The 24000-nt window shown below is 39.0% G+C and overlaps 1 protein-coding gene and 2 pseudogenes across 10 annotated transcripts in view; 1 reads left to right on the forward strand and 2 right to left on the reverse strand.

Moving 5' to 3' along the window:
* Positions 1-24000, reverse strand: part of MAPKAP1 (mitogen-activated protein kinase associated protein 1) — a 229560-nt gene that overhangs the window by 118746 nt on the left and 86814 nt on the right. The window lies entirely within an intron of this gene.
* Positions 1274-1392, reverse strand: LOC112484829 (annotated as a pseudogene).
* On the forward strand, positions 21344-22421 carry LOC102896204 (annotated as a pseudogene).

Genomic DNA, 24000 nt, shown 5'->3' on the forward strand with positions numbered 1-24000 from the left:
AAAGTTATTCAATGTAATCAATTCCTGCTTTCAGACGAAAGGCTTGGAAATCATCTCCTCCTCCCTCTTCCACAAATGAACCCAAAGCGCTGCTCAAAGCAGCCTCCTACAGGAGATAGCTCTGAGGAGTTGACCACGGAGAACTGTCGGGAACTGAGGCTCCAGAGAACTTTGCTATCGTAAAATGCCTGAAGGGCGCCATTGTTTAGGAATGAGACTCCTATAAATCCCATTCTCTTTATTTCACAGTGAAATAGCAAGTGTGAGGAAAACTATGAGAATAAATATGGTAGATACTTATTGAATGAATAAAGCACTTTATCTTTTTAATCTTCTAATTCCATCTCGAGGCACTGATGATGGGAAAAAGTGCCTTGCACAAACACTGAAATTATATATTTTTTAATAAGGAGCCTCTTCTGAAAAACTCAAGGTGGTGGCAGTTAGCTCTATCTAATAGTCCCTGTGTTGCAATATTTAGAGGGAATCATCTAAAACATAAAATAATCCATCAACATAATAGAAAGTAATTAACTTACTAAAAAAAAATAAGGTGACCAAAGGATTAAAAGTATTCATCACACATCAAGGCAAGCAATATTGCAAAGATCTAACATCTAACTATTAAAAAGCAACTAGCAATAAACAAAGATCATATCATACAGTTTCACTGCATGGCAATTTATGTGTTCCACAATATGGAATTAGGGAAATGAAGGCATAATTAAGCACAAGGAAGGAGTCGACACAGAGAAAGGGAAACTGCTTTGGTTCCATCTTTTTCAGTCACCCATGCATTCAACAAACACACACTGAAACACCATGCTGGGTTCTGAAGACAAAGTCAAGTGAGACACAATGCAGACCCTCATCAAACTCACTATCTGCTGAAGGTCTATGTTATAGAATGTGATAAAAGCTTCAAAGGGGGAAAGTACAGGCTGCAATGGGAGCTCAGAAGCAGTCCAAACTAAAGGGAGTTAGCGAAGGCCTCTTGGGTACAACAAATCTATCCTTCCATCCAATAGAACCATTAACTGAAGGGAAAGATGCTTATTGTATTAAAATACCTACTATACCAATACACAAAAAAGTGAACAGGCATTCTTCTGAGACATGGAATTATGGGTAATTCTAATCTTCTACTTTATATTTTTCTTCATTTTATATACTGAACATGTATTATTATTATTATTTTTCTTAAGGCGAGGCAACCCTTGGTTGACCTCACAGATTGCAAGGACCCTGTCAGTTCACAATCCTTTATTTTTTATGCCTAAATTACCTGGTCTTCCTAGGTGGTCTCCCATCCAAGTACTAAGTAGGCCCGACCCTGCTCAGCTTCTGAGATCAGATGGGATCGGGCTTGTTCAAGGTGGCTTAGCCATAGACAGCATGTATTACTTTTATAATTAGAAACAAAATAGTAAATATCATAATTATGAACTAAAAAGGAGATAAAAAGAACTACCATACATGGCTTAAGAGTTTTAGGTAAGAGAAAGAGAGGATCAATTTTGAAAATGCAGCCTATGTTAAGGCATCCCGCAAGAAGATTTATTACGAACACACTTGTGCCTGCTACTATGACAGACTACTGGAAAAAAAAAATAGTTGAAGATATAACTCAGACACTTTCCTATGGCAGGTTAAGTAATTTTTATCAAAGAAAAATAAAAAGTAATAAACCTACAAAGAGCTGATAAATTTGGAGTTGAACAACAACACTCTCCGGGAGTGCCCCTAAATCAGGGAAGGCCCCCAATTCAGGTTTTAAAGCTAAAAGAAAAGTACTTCCTGTAGCAAAGCTATTCCTCATAACAAATGCAATTCATGAAGACCAACTAGACTCCACAGCAGCCAAATTATTATGTAGCCGGTAGTCTCTAAAATGGGGGAGGCAGGGAGAACAATAGAGGACATTCTGTTCAAAATAATCTTGAATTCAGAAACATCTATATCAAGCGAGTTAGCTGAATTAAATCTTAAGGACAAAAGGTTCAGTTAGCAATGCTACTTAACATCGAGGTTTGTCAGTAGTAAATTGAGTATCAAATCTCAAAACTGTTGCTAAGTGTTCAATTTCTCTGTCAAGGGGAAGAAACAGAGAAAGGATAGACGGCTTGGCTTCTGCAATTCAAGAGACAAAAAGCAGGCAACATTATTCCATTAGTCACAACTGCACGAGCGGATCATTATATGTAATTTTAATGCAGAAATAAATATATCAGTGTATCCAGACAATGTAATGATGCAAATTGATAAAAAGGGTTATTTGTAGCCTTCGAAAGTTAAAACTCTCTTAAAAGAATGGCCGCAGTTCTATTCCACCAGTACCTTCCTTCCCAACTCCCTCAACGAGGACTAGAGGATGCTGTCTATATTCCTCCAATCGCCTAGTCTTTAATAACATGGTGTCCAGACTTGTACAGAGTCTCAAATTATTATTCTGATGATGAATAAAGGACTTCATTTGATTAATGATTTCACCTGGCCTAAATCTGGTCTAAGCCAGGTTTAACAGACCATGAGAAATAAAGGTTTATAAGAAATAACGAGAAGGAAAAGAAAACGCAAAACCAGACTGTAGCATTTTTTTCTCAATAAATGCTAGCTTTATGGGCTTTGAGGAAAAAAAAAACCTCACTTTTTTTACATTCAAAATGGTAGCACTGAACTTATGAATAGATTTTGTATAAAATTCTACGACAGATCCATTCAGAGCTAGGGACTTGGCTTTGTAGTGCTATCTTAACCCTCGATAAATCTGGAATGCTTAAAGGCTATTAAATTAACATTTCCCTGATCTGGCACCTGTAGTCAAGTTAATTTGTCAAAAACATTTCTACAGTTTGTCACTGGACACTGTATTTTCTGACAAGTTAAGTTTAAAATAAAATTGACAAAATCTCATTAATTTCTTCTGAATCACCAATCTTGGTTCCATTAAGCTTTTATTATTAAGAACGTCAACTGTCACTCTTTCTTTAACAAGGTCAAGTTCTGATCTGGGTACATCCAGGATCCTTATATTAACAGGAGCCAGCAAGGGAGTGCGGTGTGCCGGTGAAAAGCATAAGTTGTGGAGTCAGAAAGAGCTGGGTTCAGTTCTTAGCAATGACACTTACTGTGTGTCCTCAGACAATTTTATTTAACCCGAGTCACTACTGACGGATGGAAATAGTGGATTATAAAAGCACCTCTTTCTTCATGGAGCCATTGAAAGGATTCAATGAGACTATGCATGTAAATCACTTTTACCACTAGTTCACAGTAAATGCTCAAGAAATATTGGTTGTTAAATAGGTTTCCTTTTTCCCCTATTTTTTTCTGCTTTGTTATGTTCATAGACTTAAAAAACAAACAAACAAACAAAAACCTTTACTGCCATTCATAGACTAAAAACTACAAGGAATTTTAAAGAGTCATCCCCTTTCAAATATTTTTACCAAATGGCTACCCTACAAGCTCTCCTGAACATCTCCACTGAGGAGGTCCCTCCCACCTACTGAAGCAGAACCTTTGCTTCCGTCTTTCGGCAAACAGTTCCGATGACTAGAATGTGTGTCCTTCCACTGAGGTACAGTCTCTCTGCAGATTTTACCCACTGCTCTTAGTTCTAGCCTTCGGGAAATTGGAACTAATCCACCTCCACTTCCAGAAACCATTTTCATTTGGCTGAGGACCTCAAACAAAATAACTCGGTTACTAAGGACCATGGAATGCACCAGACCATAATCCTTTCAAGAGTGCAACACAGCATAGAAAATATCATTTCCATCAGTTTTCCTTGGGCTAGTGATTTTCTAAGTTTTCTTTTTTATAACTAACATCTACGGTAAATGTAAATCTATAGTCTTGGAGCTAAAACAGGAAAGAGAGTTGTTGCTCTTAGGAAAGGTTTTCTCTATTTAAAATAAATACTCCATAGTTTGATTCTCTGACAGTCTGTCCACTTTTGAAAAAAAATAAAATGCCTAGAGCTATTAGCTTAAACAATCTAATTGTTATCAAATGAAGTTTGAATAATAGCCTCAAATAATTCTGCCCTTACAAGATATCAACTGAAAAACCAGTAATCATTCATGTTGTACAAGAAATTTTACCAGAAAGGGGGGTGAGGCGGGGAGGCAGAGAGCAATGAAGGGGAAAAAATGAAAGCCTGCCCATACTGTATCAGGAATTACAACCACTTTCTTAAAGTCTTAAATTCAGAAAGTAGTTCCTGATACTGTCAGTTTTCACCATCATGGGTTATATTTGCTAGGTACTTGTTTGCAGAGTCTACAAACTGGTCTGGACCCTGGCCCTCCCAGCCATTAGCTGTGTAACCTTGAGCAAGCCCATAACCTCTCTGAAAGTCTATTTCCTCAGCCATAAAATAGAGATGAGACCATCACCTCAAAAGAATGACAGGCATACAAAGTAAAAATAAAGCACTTTAAAATGCTCAATGAACTGCAGACTGTTATATAAATGTCAATTATTTCTTATTATTGTTACTTAAGCTGTTGCTCAGACGAGGCAGATCTTTGGACAAAATGTCCCTTCAGACAAACATGAAGTTGAGAAGCCAAGGCAACAGAGAAAAGCCTCTATCTCAATCATTAAGAAAGAAGAGCCACAGCATTCTCTAGTCGTCCGGCCTCAGGGTGGTTACAGCGTGTTCCAGGAGGTGCTTTCACACAGTACGGATCCAGCCATCTTAAAGCATAATGGAGTGTAAAGTGTCCATTTTGAATTTTCATAGCCATTGTGGGATTCTTAGATCATTAATGTTACACAGCACTTTACGTTTAATTATACAAACAATGGCTTCTATAATGATGATAATATCAGGGAAAGGTGATTTGCATGAACTAAGCCCCATCACCTAGGGTAACTATAGGGACCTCTTCATTATTAAATCATTTATATAATAAAATCAATATGCTTTAAAAGTAAAAATAGGTTTTTTAAAACCATAAAGAAGAATTACATGTTTTAAACTCTATCAATTATCATAATATAATGAGTCTTTTTAAGATTTAATATCAACTTTTAAAATTAAAACTCAATGGAGACTGTATACTTGGCTCCATTACTAGATGATGTATCTCTAGAAAAGGTTACAGTACAGCCATTATCATCCTCCTAAATTATATGGAAAATTTGGTACAACCCTCGAACTACCCCAAGGACATTTAATTCCACAGACGGTAAAGTATTTTGAGAATGTAAAATTATATAAATATTGAAGGAAATAATTCAGGTGCATATATTATATTCATTTCTTGCAGGGTTTCAGTTGATTAAATATGACAAACTTTTAAAATGTCAATAAACACCTTAAAATTATATTCTAGATCCTTAATTATGAACGTTTTTTTAAAACCCACAATTTCTATACAATAGGTTCTTGACTTTTATCACTTTAAGAGTCAATGTTCCTTAATGATATATTCAAAAATTTTACTAAATCATTATTTAAGAAGTCATAAAAATCTCTTAAAAGTAATCTTTCATGCACATCTAGCTTATACAAAGTTAGAATTTAATTAGATAGCCTTGGCACAAATGGGCTTACTACTTTCTTTGCTCGGTCAGTGTATGGCTTTACAGTAATTATAATTAATTCAAGTCCCTGACGCACCTCCTGGCAAACAATGTAAAAACATCAGACAAAATGGAAATAAATAGCTTTACATTTCTCCAATTACAACATTCACTTTCGTCCTCAAAATGCACATGTGAAATAACGGGGATAGGTGTTATTCTGTATAGGAAAAGGCCACACAAAGGACCCACGCCTCTGCTGACGGAGGAAGATGCTTGTATGCAACAGAAAATACATTGTGTTTACATTATGAAAATGAAAGAATGGCAAAGAGCCAACTGATAAAGTTCGCATTTAACAGTTTGCAAATGCTTGTTGAAATATAAAAGGCAGAAAGATAAAGAAGAGCTAAATTATTATTTCTCTGGAACAATACTTCCTGTTAGGAAGAATCACTTCTAACCATACGCAAAATTTACAACCGAGAAGCAGTCTCAAAAGTCTGATGATCAGGCCTTTACCCTGTGTCTCCCGGATACCACAAAAGAAAAAATAAATTAGTAAGTGGCAGAAAACTTTATTTTTTAGAATTGAGGGTGAAAACAGGACCCACTGGATAAAACTGTCAGTACCAAGTACTTTAAAGAATAAAAGCTCCCTGCGCGTTGCACTGTTCACTCAGGTAATCAGCGGGGCAACGCGAAGAAAGGCCAGCCAGCTACGGCGCTGCCAGCCTCGGTGGGGTGAGACGGTGCACAGGGCACATGCCTCCGTACAGTCTTTTGTGTCTGCCCCGCAGCTCTTCGCGACTGGCAGGTCATAGCTGCTGGGTCTGAGTATTTTCTGTCCTTTACCTAACTTAAGATGCCCAACAGTCCTACTGAGGACTGCCCAAGCCCTTCCCAAGCTGAGGAACTACAAGTTCATTGAGCAGGCTGCTCCGAACCCCTCAGCTAGCAGGGATCGAGCTTCTAACCCAGGTATGAACGGCTGTGAAACCCTGCCCTCCCAGCGAGTCCTCATCCTGAAGAACTCGGGGAGGCCAGAGTACCCAGGAAAGGTCATGTCACTGCCACTGTTTCCAAACTGGGAGTCCTCGTCTGTGGGTCAGAAACAGCCGTCTGGCTGACACTCCCAGGGAAAGTCTGACCTGCTCCTCCCTCAGCCTCACCGGTCCCACACACCTGCAGTTGTGCAGGGGGACCTGTGGTACTGAAGGGGACACTAGGGCAGAAGGCAGAAACTATCTCAGATTTCCATGGTCCTGGGCACACAGAAGTGGCTCAATAAACCCTCACTGACCACGTTGCAGAGGTGAAAACACAAGGAAACGGCTGCTCCTCCAAGAGCAGGCAGAACCCTCTGCTTCGCTTTTCAAAAAGCAGTGGCCGAGGACAACTCCCTAGCCCCAGAGAATCCTTACTGTTGGGTGAAGAGTCTCATCAGTAATCGTAAGGTGTATCTGTTACTAAACGTGGCTACCCAGGTGGCAGTACCCAAATGTGCTTTGATAGTGACAAAGGAGGAAAATAACAATCTGGTCCTTGGAGAGACAGGCAAGCAGCGTATGACATCAACATGGCATCAAGCTCCAACAAAAGCAAAAGGTCTGAGTTAGACAAAGGCCCAGCTCAGGTTGCAACCCTCTGCAGAAACAGGCAGCGCAAGACCTGCTCACTGGCAGAAACTGACAAGTCGCCCGGGTACAGGGGTCTCCTGGGTCTTTCCTCAGCCCCCTGGCTTAATTTCCCTCCTGTTCATCCTGGGTCTTAGTCAGTCCAATCTCCTCTGAGGTCCTAACTAAACCAGACACAGGGAGAATCGGGATTTTATCTTATTAAAATAGATATGGCTAATTTGTCTTTTCAAATTCATTTTAAATTAAATTGGATTTCCTCGGAAGGCTGCTAGGTCAGTTCCCCTGCCGCGAATGCAGGACAAAGGTTAATTGCACGCCCTTCACCAGCTCTTCTGCTCTCCTGGGCAGGCTCTGATAACCTGCCCGGGAGAGGTGGGGAAGGCTTTGGTTTATTGGGCGATAATGTTGCCATTAGAGCCATTTACCATTATGCCAAGAAACACTTTATTTTTTTAAACTAAATAACAAGATAGGATAGCAATAAGGTGAATGAAATGCAATGATGTTACCAAGTGCTGGTTATTTCTCCTAAAACACAAAACCCAAAGAATAAGAACTAACCTATTTGCTTCCCTAAAATGCCCCCATAGATACAGAAGTACTCACTCCCCAAGAGTAAATAGTTTTTTAGCTCCAGTGTAAAATTGCATTAACATTTTCACTTAATTTATCTCATTTAAACTGTCTATGTTCATGAAAATTTAACCCAATAATTCCGTTATACAAAGCATAACAAAGTATGAATATTTAAATACAATGTAAATAAAACACTTTATCAATTATACTTTTGTATTCTAAATTAGTGACTTCACTTAGCATGTCTGCCTTGCGCAGCACCACACTATTTTTCAATTAAAGGTCCAGATGTTTCAAAGGCTCCAGTAGGCAACGGCAGTTATGAGAAATGCTTTATCTGCATTGTAATCATCACCACCACATCAGCTCCAGGCTGCATTAACATACTCATGTTTTATTCCAGCTCCCCTTCTAACAGAGTAGGTAATTATACAACACAGCAGAGAAATACAATCCTAAGAGCTGGACGATTTCCTTATAAGCATCCACCTGAGCAACACATTTTCATACATGATCTTAAATTTTGGGGGTACTGCTTAAGCAGTAACATTGACTATTCAGCATAATTTTTTAAACAAACAAACAAAAAGAGTAAATCACAGACATATCAATTTAGCTTCAAATACCATTAAAACGCAAGATGGTCTGCACATACACACACTTATGTATACTGAAAATCAACTACGAGTTTGTATAAAAACCACTACCATTTGTTACAATCTAAGGCATTTCTTCTCACTTTTAATGCTAGTGTCATCTCTTGAGCAAGTCAATTCTATCTTTTTTCTTACTATCCAAAAATGACAATTCACCTGCGCTGAGATTGAACAAGTAGAGTGTTTATATCCCTGTGTCCATTCAAACAAAAGTAATACAAGGGAAGAACAAAATGCAAAACAAAAACGCTATTGCATTTATTATTTAGTGAATTAAATGACTCCCTTACCCCAAAATGGAAAATAACATATGTTATAGTAGACCCTGCTATGGTTAGTAAAAATAGTATAATTTAATGGGAAAATACAGTTAAGAGAAACTGTTAATAAAATTATCTTTAATTTTGAAAGTTATTCTACAAACATTTTTATATTTTGCAATATTCCAGTCTCGAGATGTCCTAATGAAGATGCTAGTCAAAAGATAAATGCCTTTGTAAATATTAAAACCTCAGACAGGTCAAATTTGAGTACCTGAGAGCAGACAGCTTCCACTCCTTCCTGAAGGAGTCTTAGGTGGGACATTTTTAATACATCACCACGTCACTTTTTAATGTGCCCCAATCTATTAACCACATGGCGAACTAACAGAGATTTCTAAAATATGGGTTTTATGGCATTGTGCTGGTGATTAATTAAATAAATAGCCACTGTTTCACAAATCATCCCTCTAATTAGTTTAAAACAGACACTTTGCATTCACTGGCATCACTGCCATTGGAAGCTCACAGAAGGACAGGAGTGGGGCGGCATGGCCGCGTCTCTGCACTTTGCAGCCCGTTGTCACAGACTCCACGGCTGGCATCCCACCCTGCCACCCAGAGGCGGAGGTGCCATCTTCGCAGGTGCTGCAGTCAGCTGGAATTTGATTCCAGCTGCTCAGAAAAGATGTTCTCCTTAATTATTCTCCCTCACCCTAAAGGAAACAATGGAACAACAAAGAAAGCGCGCACAACCTCCACCCGCAAACAGAAGAGGTTTCACCAACAGCTCATGGAGTGAGAAAGTTGGTTTTTGTCGTCTAGGTTAGGAATAAGCAGGGTGCTAGGTCCAAAAGGCTTTCCTTAGAACTCCAAATATGCTGTCACTATCTTGAACTCAGACATTAAGCAACTACTTCCACATTCTATAATTTAAAAAATTCCATTCGAAGTCTGAGAAGGTCACTCTTTTTGAAACTGATAGGAATTGAATCTAACTTGTTTTAGTAGCATACCTTACAAGATGGTAATTCCTCTGAAAGCAAATTAAACTTAGAGATAATTTTTAGTGCCAGAAAAAAAAAAATCAAATGGGAATATCTCAAGAATCCAATTTCCTTTAGGAAATATATTAAGTAGTTTCCTAATCTTGGTATTTAAACTTCATTAGGAATGAGGAAGGAAGGAAGGGAGGGGGAGGGAAAAGAGAAAGAAATGGAGAAGGAGACAGAAAAAGGGTGAGAGAGGGAAGGAGAGAGAAACTGATGGAGGAAAGGAAGAAAAAAAGAAAAGAAAAAGTGAAAGATAAGAGCGAATGGGAAAGGAAGTAGAAAAATAAAGGAAATGGAAAAAATCAATGGAGATAACACACAAAAGTATGTTACGGATCACTCTGTAGAAAAAGCAATCCTCGTTTCCTTTCTATGAAAACCTCTCTAAGAATGGGAGGAGGAAATAGGAAGTAGTAGAAAAAGACCTGGAAGCTGAGCTAAGATAGACTAAAGGGTCTTGTGTCCTTAGCTAAATAATACAATCTCATTTAGCCTCGGTTTCCTTCCATCCTATAAAAGATTTTGCCCCTTCTCTCTCTAATTATAGGGATACCGAGACACTGTGGAGTTAAGACAGCTCTCTCCCTCCCTCTCTGAGACACTGTGGATAAAGCACCTAGCACATTTCCTGCACAGACAGATGCTCAGTAAAAGGTGGAGATGATGATGGCCATGAGAAATGGGTTCAGGCAGAGCCTAGGTGACTGCAGCCAACACTGCAGATTCTGTGTTCCAAATACAAAAGAGACAAAAGCACAAAACGCACATGAACACAGAACTACCTACCGCATCGTGCCCACTGCATTGAAGAAAACTCAGATCACTGGCAACTAAGAAGAATCAGTGCAGTTTCTCTTACTTTCATGTTCACTAGGCACAAAAAGGTAGGGGAGGGGTGTCTCTGAGACTGTCCATGTGGCAGAAATTGGAAAGAAAACAAATGAGCTTTGGATTCAACAGACCTGGGTTTGAATTCCGGCTTGGCTACTGACTAGTTGTATAAACTCAGGCAAGAGCATTCACCTCTTTAAGCCTCAGTTTCCTCACCTCGGAACAGGGTAAATAATGTATACCTTGTAGGGGAGCTGGAAAGAATGAATGAAATAGCATATCAGGCACTCTGGCAGCTATTAGATGCTCAGATAGTTTCTATTACTTGATGTTTATCCCACGAAACTGCTAATATTCAATCATTTATAATACACAAAAATTACAATTTCAAATGGTTTCACCTAAAATTACAGTGACTAAGAAAATAAGTAGCACAAACTGGAAAAACAAATGAAAATTCTCAAAAATGTAATAAACTATACTTCCATCAAAATAGGAAGACAACCCTGAAACAAAAGGTGTTTTTTTTATGACTGACTCATGTTTCCAACAATACAGCAGCTAATATTTATTAAACATTTACTACAGGCCAAATACTATGCCATACATTTGACGTCCATTATAGTAGCTTATGTAATCCCAAAACAACTCAATGAGATAGATTTGACTATTCTCCCCATTTTACAGATGAAACAGAAGCTTGGAAATAACGGAACTTGCTGAAGGTCACATAGCTGGTGAAGCTGGAATGCCAACCTGGAACTGTCTAACTCCACAGCTTGAGTTCTTACCACTTAAAATTGCCTCCCCACACTGCAAAGCTACTTGTTTTGCTTTTAATAAAGCTGTATGAGTGGGCAAAAGACTGGAATAGACATTTCTCCGAAGATAAATATAAATGGTCAATAAGCACATGAAAAAATGTTCAACGTTAATGATCGGTACAGAAATACAAATCAAAACTACAATGAGACACCACCTCACATCCATTACGATGGCTACTATCAAAAAAAAACCCAGCCAGTATTGGCAAGGATGTGGAGAAATTGGAAACCTTGAGCACTGTTGGTGGAAATGTAAAATAGTATAGCCACTGCAGAAAATAGTATGGAAGTTGCTTGAAAAATTAATAATAGAATTACCAAATGGCCTAGCTAATCCTCTTCTCGGTATATACCTTAAAGAATGGAAAGCAGGGTTTTGAAGAGAGATTTGCACACCCATGTTCATAGCAGCATTATTCACAATAACTAAAACATGAAAAGTAACCCAAGTGTCCACGGATGGCTGAATGAATATGCAAAATGTAGAATGTTACTCAGCCTTAAAAAGAAAGGAAATTCTGCAATATGCTACATCATAGATGAACCTTGAGGATATTATGCTAAGTGAAATAAGGCAAGTCACAAAAAGACAATAAATATTGTAAGCTTCCACTTATATGAGATACGTAGTCAAATTCATAAAGACAGAAAGCAGAATGGTGGTTGTCAGGGGTTAGGGGGAAGGAGGGAATGGAGAGTTATTGTTTAATGGGCATAGGGTTTCTGTTTTACAAGATGAAAAGAGTTATGGAGACAGATGGTGATGACAGTTATATAACACTATGAATGTATTCAATACCGCTGAACTTAGAAATGGTTAAGATGGTTTTGAAAAAAACTGCATGGGTACAAGAAGCAAATAATTTACAAATCATCTTTGAGCCTTCCAGAAGATGAACACGTCAGTGGGCAAGCAAGCTCCGGCAGTGAGAGTATGTCATGTCATACCAGCACCTGTGGTGACTGGGATGGGGGATGTGTTCAAAAGTCCTACTGCAACCACAGCATTCTAAGGTACTTCTTCCATGTTATAGTGCTATTTAAAGAAGAAAAAAATCAGACACGCGTCAAAGTTTCCAGGAAAACCTTAAAGTTTTAATCAAATAGCTGCTATGTTCCCATGTTACAGTCAGGCCCTTTTGCAGTATGACAAAGGCAGCAAAGCTTTTTGTTTGTTCACTTATCTATTTATGTTTACGTCTCTCATTCCTTCATCCTTTGATGTAAACAGTGAATGAGTCATCACAGAAAGAGGAATGGCACTGACAGTGGATGCTATGACTCCACTTCCTTTGAAAAAAGAATTCGAGTCGAAGAAATCCCAAACGCCATGCTTTTAAAGATGGGATTCTAAAAGCAATCACACTTGCATTTAAGGCTTCTTAGAGCCGCCTCTGTGGCACCAAAATCCACCGAAGATAAAGAAGATGTTTGTGCTAAGTTGGGAAAGTGGAGACATCAGCATTTCCGTCTTCAGACCATTATTTCTGCTCTCCCGACAGCACCTGATAAAGCATCTGGAGTGCTGTCTTCTGCACAGCCACTGCCTGTGCTCCGGGGTTTCCCTGGGGGTTCCTTTCCAACAATTGCAGCAGAGACTCTGAGCGGAGCCCAATCGAGCTGCCTTAACCTTCCCGTAAACTGATATTTCCATAGAGGATTAAGACAAACGTTTCTAATAAGCCAATTTCCTTTACTAAAAACCAAAGTGACAATAGTAGTACCAAGAGAAATACACAAAGACAATGAATAAGACACACTTTTCTTGTCTGTGGGCAAGCGAAAATATAAAGCAGAGGATCAGATGGAGGTGGGCTATACGATTCCCTCTAATTTCTGATGCTGCACAGTGGGGCCTAATAAAAAAGTTACACGAGAATTGGATTGAGTCATACCAAGTTTAGAAGAAGAAAAAAGTCTACACGCTTTATGCTACTTGACATGCTAATGCTACAGGGTATATATATTTCTGAATTCCTATTGATTAGCAATTTTTCTATTCAGAAGAATGCAATTATGTCTTTTCTAATAAGGTGCTTCCAGAACTCTGGGGATACCAAATGGTTACTTGTTGAACTGATGACAATGAAAATCCCTAGCTACCCTTGAGATCTACGTAGAAGGGAACAAGTTTCCTTCTTCTAAAGTACCCTGGGCAGCTCCCTTGGCAGAGCTCCTTTTGACCCAAAGCAGTAGGGACGTATGTGCTCCTGAACTAACGGGACAGAACACGAAAGAAAAAGCCAGAGTGGGAAGTACCCTTAAGAAATCCCGCTTTGGGGAGCTGAGTGGAGCCAGAAGGCCTCCGTGGCCTCGGTCACCTGCTAAGCTTCATGCTCCTTTCCTCCTTTTGACCCTGCAGTGCCTTCTTTGTTTTTCCCTTTACAGCAGTGTTTTCCACAAACCTGTACTCAATTTTATGCTATTACATGTATAACGAGAGATGTTTTACATTTAACACTATGTATTGGCACCTTGAACACTTCTGGAAAAGAGAATGACTAAAATTAAAAATAGCTAACATTTACTCTGTCAGGCACTAGGCAGAGTCTTCTATATATATTATCTCTTTTGGTCCGCAAACCTGTCCCCACTTATCCCATTTTACAGATAAATAAACTGCTAAGAGTTTAAAGAAATTATTAAAGGAAACACAGTGAGGGAATTCAGATGGAAACCCAGGTCTGACTGACTTAGAAGACCACAATCTTTAAGTACTACTGTAATTCTCTCCAATATCTTTTAAAAGCTTTTTTTGTTTGTTTGTTTTTGAGTACCGTGTCATAAATCTTAGAACATTTAAAATGGAATATAAAAACATAACTTATATACTGAGTTTTTAAAAATCAGGTTTAAGTTTGTTTGTTTGTTTTGTTTTTTTTGGTGTGTGGGAGGAGGGCTTTGTATTGTATTTTGAATCAACATTTTCATGAAATCAAGAACCATAATATAGTTACGCATGAATTGTCTCTTTCTCCCTATCTGTAATATGTATTGTTTCTACATCATGTAAGACAACATGTTAAAAAAAGTAAAAGGTCTTATTTTACTAAAGGACTTCTGTTTCAGCCACATGGCAAAATATGTACCCTAAAAGAAGACAACTAAAGATTCTGATAGACTACAAAAACATTCATTTTACCTGATTCTATAGGCTGGCAAGTGTTTAAGGAATTCACAAAGGCCCAAAAGTGAAAAGGGGAACTCAGAAAGGAAAACAGAACACAATTTTTGTCTTAATGGTGGTATCTGGCAAACAAGGTGATTTTAAGTGGCTACTTTCTTAGTCAGCTGAATACACAGGACAGCCCAATAAAGCTGGAACCCCCCAAAATGACAGAGTAAATTAGAAATAAGCACCCCCCCCAACACCTGATAAGGAACACTGCCTGTCAAAATTTATTTTTTTCTTCTGAGACTTTATAACCACAAACCAACCTTCATAAAATATTTTCATACCAAATTCACATTACCTGATGGCCCAGAAAGACTCATACCAAGAATTTAAAGTTGACCTGGGCTGGCAGTACCCCCAGGGACCAGACAGAAACATGACTTAAATAATTCCAACAGAAAAAGTGGCAGGAAATAAGTTGTTATAGCCCCAAACTATAAAACATAGAAGGCATTATATAAAAGACCCACAATTAACAGAATGATCAGAAACAATATTTTTCAACAATGGCAAACAAACAAAAACCAAAACACCACCCTGTTTAATATAGGCTCTTATAAGCATTGCAGGAAAGGGTCATTAGACTACAAACACATTTTCACTCCTTAAAATTTGTCTTAATAGTCAAATAACACTGACTAACTACATTTTAGAGATATTTATGTTGCAATTTAAAGAGAGAATAAACATTTACCATACACCAACTTTTAGCTTAATGCCAAGTACTGTGGTGGTGGTGGTGGTGGTGGTGGTGGTAGTGATTATGATAATAGCAGCAACGACACTAGGCAAGAGAAAGTAGTCAGAGGTATAAAAATGGAAATAAAAGAAGTAAACAGAAATCATTACATTATTCTATATATTACTGTATATTAATAATATTCTTGTATTTATGGAAATCCTATAAGAACTCATGAAAAACTATTACAAACAGAAAATCTAGTATTATAAAAAATATACAAAGTTAACACAGAAATCAGCAGCCTTCATACATTCCTTATGAAGACTCCATTGATAATAGCAACAATTGCAAATATCTAGGAATAAACGTAAGAAATGTGCAGGACATATAAAAAAAAATTTCCCCAAACAGATGAATTCAAAATCCAGAAGTTATACAGGAAAAAATGATGATAAATTTCACTACATAAAAAAAAAATTGTCTAGTCAAAAAAATCCATAAAGTCAAAAGATACACAATAAACTGGACTAATTTCCCTAATATATAAAGAACTCCTAGAAAACAAGAAAAAGATCAAGAATCCAATATATCTGGGAAGTTCATGAGACTGCAAAGGTTCTTAAACAAATGTAAAGCTCGACCTCATTCATAAGAGAAATGCAAATTAAAATTAACAGATTCGCTTTTCACCTATTAGATTGGCAAAAGTCCAAACATTTGATAAATTCTGTGGTGAAGCTGAGAGAAAACAGGCGCTCTCTTATATTGCTGGTGGGAGTGTAATTGGCACAATCCTTATGGAAGGCAATTTGGCAATACTTACAAAAATTACAAATGCATATTCCCTTTGACCCAGCAATTCTGCTTCTTGGAATTTATCCTACATATACAATTGCACGAACTCAACATGCCATATGTACAAGATTATTCACTGAAGCACTGTTTGTAATAGCAAAAGATTAGAAACTCAAGTCTCCATCAACAAGCTAAAGAAATTATAATATTTCCAAACAATGGAATACTATGCAGCTAAATGAATGAAAAATTCTCTGGGCAATGGTATAGACGGATTTCCCAGTGGTAAATTAAAAAAGTGTTAAGTTAAAAAAAAAAAAGCAAGTTCTGGAACAGTGTTAATACTTGTAACGTTTTCTGTAAAAGGAAATAATAAAAATATACATTCAATATTTTTGCATATGGACACTGTGGAAGACACACAACACACTAGTAAAATGGGTGTAAGCGCCAGATGACTGGGGGACGGAGGGAGACTTTTCACTGTTTAATATCTTTTTGTACTTTTACACCACAAAAAGTATTACCTATTTAAAACAAAATCAAAAATAGTAAGACAAGATTAACAACAGCAACTATCATGTACTGAGTACTTACTTCAAGGTGGGTGGGCATGTATTATTTCATTTAATCTTCATAACACACTAAAATGGATAATATTAACCCGAGTATGAGAGAGAGAAAACTGAGGTCCAGAGAAGTCTTCACATCTGTAAATCAGTGTAAACCAGTGGTATCTGAAGGGGTGTTGTGAGAATTAAATGAGATAGTATATATAAAATACTTAGTACAATGCCTAACGCACAGTAGTAGATGCTTAAAATGCTTTACCATTGCCAGGCAATAAATATTTTCAAGGATATTTCAATCAACTGAACCATATAAAATACAATAAAATCTGACAAGAAATTTAGCAAAGATATTTTAATTGAAATTTTTATGCATGTAGATTAAATGGTCTCTTCTAATTGAAAGATTCTTTAAATATGCTATATCCTCACTATATAAATTACATCGTCATTAATATAACTGCTCATATCCCATAATTATATATGGGTCTTTGAGGCCACTATTTAATAGTCTGAATATACTTGATGAGAAAGTATATCAACTGAGAGTTAAAAGTGTAATCACTGTTTATTTTAATAAAATGAGTAGGGGGCTATAAATATGATGGTGACTTAAGACAAATTTCCAAATGTAAGATCTGTTTCCAAAATACAGTCAGTCATTTCTAACTCACTTAGTCACTCATGGACAAGAGGCTGCCCCGCACCACAAAGCTACAGTTACTGTCCATGTGGCTAGTCTATACAAGCAAAATGCTCCTTTGGGAAAGTTTCAAAATAAACATCAACTTCCCCTTTCTCGAAACAAGCTATATGACCTAGGATGCCCTTTAATATTTAACATCAATGGAAAAAATATGAAGGAAAAAAACTACAAAGCAGCAGCTGACTTTTCATAAGCATACCAAAAGCCATGGTCAGTATAAATGAGATAAGACTGAATTCAAGGCAAAGGCTTACAAAACATTTTAATTGTAGTTTCAAGTATCTGTGTTCACTCTGTCTGACAGATAAGCTCCACTTAGATCATCCAGTTACGTGGTAAAAAAAAAAATTCACAAGTACACAAGAAAAAAAATGGGGTCATATTAAAGTGTAGAATGATGCAAAATATAAACAAGTCTTTATCATTAATGCATTAAAAGTTTAAAATTTATTGTTAAAAAAATGCTGTGTACAACATTTAGTCTCTACCATTGTAAGAGGAACTAGTCCTATCCACAGGCTTCCTAGCTTTAGCCACAAAATAAGTCTGTTTGCCCTTTAATACTGGGAAGAGGAGTCCATTTTCTCTGTCCAGGGAAGAGTGACTTACCTGGCATGGTCTCACCTGTTCCAGGCTCTCTCAGAAGTATCTGCTCAATTGCTATAGTGTTCAAAAGTTTGGGGTCAGGACTCTGGCTGGCCTTTTAGATGCATGTCTGAGGGCCCAGATCTCTGACTGCATTCCTGGCATGGAAAGGGTATGAGGCAGCAATTCTAATAAGTCTGTCTCCTGTGTTGATCCAATCTCTCGTTGGGTGAGTAGTCTCAATGTCTAGACCTGCACTGTCCCAACACAGTGGCCACTAGACACATGTAGCTATTTTCATTAACTTAAATTTTAAAATTCAGTTCTACAGTCTCACTAGTCACATTTCAAATACTCAGTAGTCACATGTAGCTAATGGCTACTATACTGGACAGCACAGACACAAAACACTTGCGTCATCACAGAAGGTCCTACTGGATAGTTCTGGTCTACATGCAATGGCAGAGGTATTAGGGCCTCAGACTAACCAGAACTGCCAATAATAATATATTTTAAATTCCGTTTTGCTGATTTCTATATCCAACACTCAAGGTTTCAAAGTCAAACCAAGGAGAAGTGTGCTTAATTTCACCTCCACATCCCTAACAATAACTAACATGAACAGAACATTTATGACATGCTAGCCGCTAAGCTAAGAGCTTTAATTATCTAATTTGATTCTCACTGCAATCTTATAAAGAAGGTATTATATTCTTGTAACAGATGAAAAAATTGAGGCTTAGAAAAATTAAGCGATTTGCCCATGGTCACATAGCTGTGAGTAGTAGAGTCAGGATTCAATTTAGAAAAATAAACAAGCAAATGAAAACTGTAGGTGCGACTCATATGTACAAGAGAAGTAAGTAAGGCTCATCCCACTGAAGCCTTCTGTGAAATTTTCATCATTATAGAATCACAGAAAATTAGAATAGGAACAGAAACTAATGTAGTGTTTCATGACCATCTTTAACCCATGACCCCTTCTGATGACTATAAAAATCTCACACTCCCTCAAAAATGATGTACATTTCACCATGGCCATTAAAATTTCTTCTATCTTCTGCATATTCCAACAGTTGAATTTTCATAAAACTACATTTTTGTAAGTATTACACAAAAAATTTTTTTTATTTTCCTTATATAACATTAGAATATCAAATACGCTTTTTCAAAATACATTCATTCCCCCTTCGAACATGGACATACTGAAATGTGAACACTGATGACGCTGTGCGATTTTCCCAATTTTAGAAATGAACACAGTGAGGCCCAAGGAAGGTGGGTGGGCACGCACTGCCTGTGATGAGGGACAGAGCTGCTGGAACCAGAAACACTGATGAGGCTTAGGCAGCATACTTCGCCTGACTCGAATGGCAAAATTCCTTAGGATCCCCCATTCCTCAACCAAAAAAAGTTAAGATGTTGTCCTATTTGATGTAAGATCCTGTGGGATTTGTGAGAATGGAGCTCTGGGAGTACTTGGATAAGAACTCCCTATGCAATTTTCATAGACTGTTGGAGCCAAAAGGGATCTCGGAGAACAATCCAGCTCCTAATTTTAGAATCGAAGAGAAAGAAGCTCAGCTAGTTACATACAAAACTTAGGCACCCTACCTTCACTGTTTTACAGTCGCTCTGACTGCTCATTCATTAAATTTTGCTAAGCGACCACTGGGCGTCAGGATCTGTGTTATCTGTTGGGGTTATAAAGATAAACTGGACACTGTCTCTGTCCACACAGAGCTTACGTTCTTGTGGGAGCAAAGGATATGTAAATATAATTTTACAATGGAGTGTGGAAGTACAACTTGTGGGAGTGAAGTAGAGAGAGTCAGAGGAGGCCATATGTGGGCTGAATCTTAAAAGACAAACAAGAATTCACTGTTCCAGGCAGAGAACACGAACCACGGCACGTGACAGAATATGGGATGCCGGTGACAAGATGATGGAAAGGGTACTTGGTACTTCTTCCTGTTTTATTGAGATATAACTGACATATAACGCTGTCAATTAAGGTATACGGCATAATAATTTGATGTGTGTGTGTGTGTGTGTGTATGTGTGTATGACACATATATATATATAGCAAAATGATTACCATAATAAGAAAAAGGGTATTTTAAATAAAATGTTTCATACTATATATTATTAAGGAAAGTCACATACATATGAAGGATAAAAGTCTAGCCATTATCTTTCCACTTGTGAACTGTGCTCTCATTTTAAGTCACTTAAGACGATGATGTGTGTCTTCAACAAACAGCTCTGGGGAAACTGGATATCTACATGTGGAAGAATGAAGTTGTACCCTTACCTTATACCATATGCAAAAATTAACTCAAAATGGATTAAAGGCCTATATGTTAAGACCTGCGATTATAAAATCCCTAGGAAAAAAACAGGGGAAAGCTTCATGACACTGGATTTGGTAGTGATTTCTTGGATATGACACCAGAACCACAGGCAACACAAGGAAAAATAGACAAATGGCACTACATCAAACTTAATAATGTCTGTGTGGCAAAGGGAACAATCAACAAAATGAAAAGGCAACCTACAGCACGAGAGAATATATTTTCAAACCACATATCCAATAAGGAGCTAATATCCCAAATATTTAAAGAACTACAACTCGACAACAACAACAACGAAAACAATTAAAAAATGAGCAAAAGCCATTTCTCCAAAGAAGATATATAAATAGCCAAGGAACATATGGAAAGATGCTCAACATCACTAATCATGAGAAAAATGTAAATCAAAACCACAATGAGGACCATCTCACTTCCGTTGGGACGGTCATTATAAAAATTAATAAAACAACAGAAAACAAGTGTTGGCAAGAATGTGGAGAAACTGAGACCCTTGTGCACTCTTGGTAGAGATGTAAAACGGTATACCTGCTATGGAAAATTATATGGAGGTTACTAAAAAAATTAAAAATAGAATGATCATATGACCCAGTAATCCCATTTCTGGGTATATACCCAAAAGAAGTGAAAACAAGATCTTGAAGAGATATGTGCACACACACGCTCTCTGCAGCATTAACAACAACAAAGACACTGAAGCAACTTACATGCTTACCTGTGGATGGATGGATAAAGAAAATATGCTATACACATACAATGGAATATTACTCTGCCTTTAAAAAAAAAGAAAATCCCATCATATGCTATGATATAGATGAATCTTGAGGTCATTATGCTAAGTGAAATAAGCTCGTTACAAAAAGACATATGATTCCACTGATATGAGCTATCTAAGATAAACTCTTAGAAATGGGGAGTAGAATGGTAGTTGCCAGGGGCTATGGGCAGGAAGGAGGAAGTTGTCCAATTGAAGTAGTTTTATAAGATGAAAAAGTTAGCTCTGTTGCACAGCAATGGGCATACAGTTAACACTATACTGTACACTTAAAAATGCAAGTATAGGCTGCTCACCCTCCTGTCCCACAGCTGCAACTCTGAGACATAATGGTGAAGGTCAAAGTGAACGGATTTGGCCGTATTGGGCGCCTGGTCACCACGGCTGCTTTTAACTCTGGCAGAGTGGATATTGTCGCCATCAATGACCCCTTCATTGACCTCAACTACATGGTCTACATGTTCCAGTATGATTCCACCCATGGAAAGTTCAAAGGCACAGACAAGGCCGAGAATGGGAAGCTTGTCATCAATGGAAAGCCCATCATCATCTTCTAGGAGCGAGATCCCACCAACATCAAATGGGGCGATGCTAGTGCTGAATATGTTGTGGACTCTACTGGTGTCTTCACTACCTTGGAGAAGGCTGGGGCTCACTTGAAGGGTAGAGCCAAGTGGGTCATCATTTCTGCCCCTTCTGCGGATGCCTCCATGTTTGTGATGGGTCTGAACCATGAGAAGTACAACTCCCTCAAGATTGTCAGTAATGCCTCCAGCACCACCACCTGCTTGGCCACGCTGGCCAAGGTCATCCATGACAACTTTGGCATCATGGAAGGACTCACAACCACAGTCCATGCCATCGCTGCCACCCAGAAGACCGTGGACGGCCCCTCTGGAAGCTGTGGCGTGATGGCCGAGGGGCTGCCAGAACATCATCCCTGCTTCTACCGGCACTGCCAAGGATGTGGGCAAGGTCATCCCTGAGCTGAATAGGAAGCTTGCTGGCATGGCCTTCCATGTCCCTACCCCCAACGTGTCAGCTGTGGATCTGACCTGCCACCTGGAGAAAGCTGCCAAATACAATGACATCAAGAAAGTCATGAGGCAGGCATCGGAGGGTCCCCTCAAGGGCATCCTGGGCTATACTGAGGACCAGGTTGTTTCCTGCGACTTTAATAGTGACACACACTCTTCCACCTTCGATGCTGGGGCTGCCATTGCCCTCAATGACCACTCTGTCAAGCTCATTTCCTGGTATGACAATGAATTTGGCTACAGCAACAGGGTGGTGAACCTTATGGTCCACATGGCCTCCAAGGAGTAAGAGCCCCCTGTACCACCAGCCCCCGTGAGAGGAAGAGGCCCTTAGCTCCTGGGGAGTCCTTGCCTCAAATCGATTCCCCAACACACTGAGAATCTCCTGACTTCCAGTTTCCATCCCAGACCCCCTGAAGAAGGGGAGGGGCTTACAGAGCCCTACCTTGTCGTGAGCCATCAATAAAGTTCACTGCACCCAGCCAAAAAAAAAAATGCAGGTAGAGCGCACTCATCTATATACTAGAGGCAGGCAGGGCTATGGCTAAATCAAAAGTCATTTTTAGATGTCTTTGGAGTACAATAAACATGGCTTCTACACTACGCTTAGCTCATAAACATATTCAAGTGCCATGAATATCAAAATTAGTTTGCAGGCTCGAGCTCAGAAACTGACCATGTGGAGTAGCAGGATGTAAGAGCGCTGAGAGGCAGGAGGCACTGACCTGGGGGTGATGTAAGGCCTTAGATGAGATCTCCCACAAAGTACAAATGGAAGCGTCAGTGCCAGGAAGCGATGACATTTACACTCGTGTCACCTCTGAGACAGTCAAGGGTCCAGGAACTCTGACTCTAAAATAACCGGCTAAATCCCTACTGTGCCATAGTCTGTACTAGGTGCTTTGTAATATACTATCGCTGGCCTTCTATAAACTATGTGGTTTAATTATTCTACAAATGACACAGGCTTAGAAAGAGAAAATCCGTTGCCCCAGGCAGTGCAGCAGCCCTAAGATTTCAAAGCAAGTCTAGGGAGTTAGGGCTCCTTCTGTTTTACTACACTGCCTCCCACACTGCCGAACGCTTACCCGTGGAAAGATAAATCGTGCTTCCTCTGCTGCGCCCGGCCTGGCAGAGCCATGCAGGGCCCCCTTCTACCTGAGAACCCTTCTACTCTTTTCAGGCACTGCTCACACCTTCCTGGGTCTTCCGTCCTTGGGTAGAGTCTGTAAATCCCAAATCAGTGCCCTGGTTCCCAGTCCCCATGGCCTTCTGGTGGTCTTCGTCTGAACAAAGGCTGTTTGTAGTTGCCAAGGTCTGTCTTACAGGAGCTCACACTCATTAACTCCCTACGTTTACAAACTGGAGGCAGAGTGATTTACTCAGACCTAAGGGTGTCAAACCTTGCTCAAAAGATGACCACCAGCAGCGGGTCAAAACCTTGATCAAGCCCCATCTCTTGCCTCTGCCATCCTCACCCCCTATGTTCCAGGCACGTTCAACCACTTATATTTCTCAGAACCCACTGGAATCATTCTCTCGCCTCAGACTTTTACACCAGCATCTCTTCGCTGTGGCTCAGGGAGCATGTATGGGGTCCTCCCTAATCCTACCCCATCCCAAGTCGGGTGACCTCCAGGTGCTCTGCTCTAAGGAACCACGCCCACTGAACTTGCCCTCTCATAGCCCTTGAGCTGTACCATAATGGTCTCCACCTCTTCTTCTGACAAGACTGCACGTCCCTGCGCTTAGGGTCTGACTAGCTCTTAATCGTTGTACCTTCAGCATTTAGCAAAGCTCTTGGCACATGTCGGAGCTCAAGAAACACCTGAGAAATGAACAAGTGAATTTCTCTTCCAACTACCTAGCTCTGCTGAGTCACACTGAGCTTACAACCAACATGACCCCAAACCTTTCTTTTATGTACTTC

Source organism: Pteropus alecto, unplaced genomic scaffold (genome assembly GCF_000325575.1).
Source record: "Pteropus alecto unplaced genomic scaffold, ASM32557v1 scaffold67, whole genome shotgun sequence".
Taxonomy (NCBI): Eukaryota; Metazoa; Chordata; class Mammalia; order Chiroptera; family Pteropodidae; genus Pteropus; species Pteropus alecto.